The sequence below is a fragment of the Phocoena sinus genome, chromosome 20, assembly GCF_008692025.1.
Source record: "Phocoena sinus isolate mPhoSin1 chromosome 20, mPhoSin1.pri, whole genome shotgun sequence".
Lineage (NCBI taxonomy): Eukaryota > Metazoa > Chordata > Mammalia > Artiodactyla > Phocoenidae > Phocoena > Phocoena sinus.
The window spans coordinates 24,404,014-24,405,714 of NC_045782.1; the positions used below are offsets into that span (position 1 = coordinate 24,404,014).

The 1,701-nt window shown below is 45.3% G+C and overlaps 1 pseudogene; it reads left to right on the plus strand.

Annotated features, from left to right (window-relative positions):
• Window positions 1-291: 291 nt before the first annotated feature.
• Window positions 292-1,366, plus strand: LOC116746154 (annotated as a pseudogene).
• The last annotated feature ends 335 nt before the right edge of the window (window positions 1,367-1,701 follow it).

Consider the following 1,701-nt stretch of genomic DNA (forward strand, 5'->3'; position numbering starts at 1 on the left):
TTATTGTTAAAGTAATGGGCAATGACCATGTAGGATAAAAAATGAGGATAATTGAGAATCAACATGAGTTCCCTGGGAGGAAATTAATCCAAAGTAACATAATGTTGCTCTACTGGCAGCATCCTATGGCAGGGTGTCTCCCTGGAAGTTCTCTGCTCCCAGGCATGGGTCCCTGGGCTTCCTGCCTCAGAAGCACACAGCAGCTGGCACTGTGGGAAGGTGAAGAGCTTCCCCAATGATTATTCTTCCAAGTTTGTACACCTCACAGCCTTCCTCGGCTACAAGACCGGCATGACCCACATGGTGAGGGAGGTCGATAGGCCAGGGTGCAAGGTGAACAAGAAGGAAGTTGTGGAGACTGTGACCATTGTGGAGCTGCTGCCTGTGGTACTGTGGGCATTGTGGGCTATGTGGAAACACCTTGAGGCCTCCAGACCTTTAAGACCATTTTGCTGAGCATTTCAGCAATGAATGCAAAAGGCACTTCTATAAAAACTGGCATAAATGTAAGACAAAAGCCTTTACCAAATGATGCAAGAAGTGGCAGAATGTAACGGCAAGAAGCAGCTGGAGAGGGACTTCAGCAGCATGAAGTACTACCAGGTCATCTGTGTCATTGCCCACACCAAGAGGTGCCTGCTTCCTATACACCAGAAGAAGGTCCACCTCATGGAGATCCAGGTGAACAGAGGCACTGTGGCAAAAAAAAAAACTGGACTGGACTGGTGAGAGGCTATAGTGGCATGTCCCTATGATTCAAGTGTTTGGGCAGGATAAGATGATTGCTTTCACTGGGGTGACCAAGGGCAAAGGCTACATAGGGGTCACCCGCCATTGGCACACCACGAAGCTGCCCCATAAGACCCACCAAGGGCTGCATAAAGTTGCCTGTATTGGGATACAGGCAACTTTATGCAGCCCTTGGTGAGCTGTCCGGGTGGCCTTCTCTGTGGCTCAGGCTAGGCAGGAAGGCTACCATCACCACACTGAGATCAACAAGAAGATCTACAAGATCGGCCAGGGCTACCTCATCAAGGACAGAAAACTGATCAAGAAAAATGTCTCTACTGATTAGGATCTGTCTGACAAGAGCATCAAACCTCTGTGTGGCTTTGTCCACTACGTTGAAGTGACCAATGACTTTGTCATGCTCAAAGGCTGCGTGGTAGGAACCAAGAAGCAAGTGCTCACCCTGCATGAATCCTTTCTGGTGCAGACCAAATGGCAGGCCCTGAAGAAGATTGACTTCAAGTTTATTGACACCACCTCCAAATTTGGCCATGGTTGCTTCCAGACTGTGGAGGAGAAGAAAGTATTCATGGGACCCCTTAAGAAGGACAGAATTGCAAAAGAAGAAGGGGTCTAATGTCAGAACAGATTGCACAGCTGATAGAATCTCAATAAAATTATTTTCCAGTGGGGGGGGTAGTTACATAACGTTTTTTCTCTGATAAATTTTTAATGTTACTGATCAGCAAATCACTGCCAAGATGATGTATTAATTTCAACAAAGAAAAGTATCACATAATACCCTTAGAAATAAAGTAATACATATTAACTTTAATAGCACTCATTTTAATTAATTAATTGATTTTGGCTGTGTTGAGTCCCAGTTGCAGCATGTGGGATCTTTCACTCTTTTTTAATTTATTTATTTATTTATTTTTGCTGCATTGGGTCCCAGTTGCAGCACGTGGGATA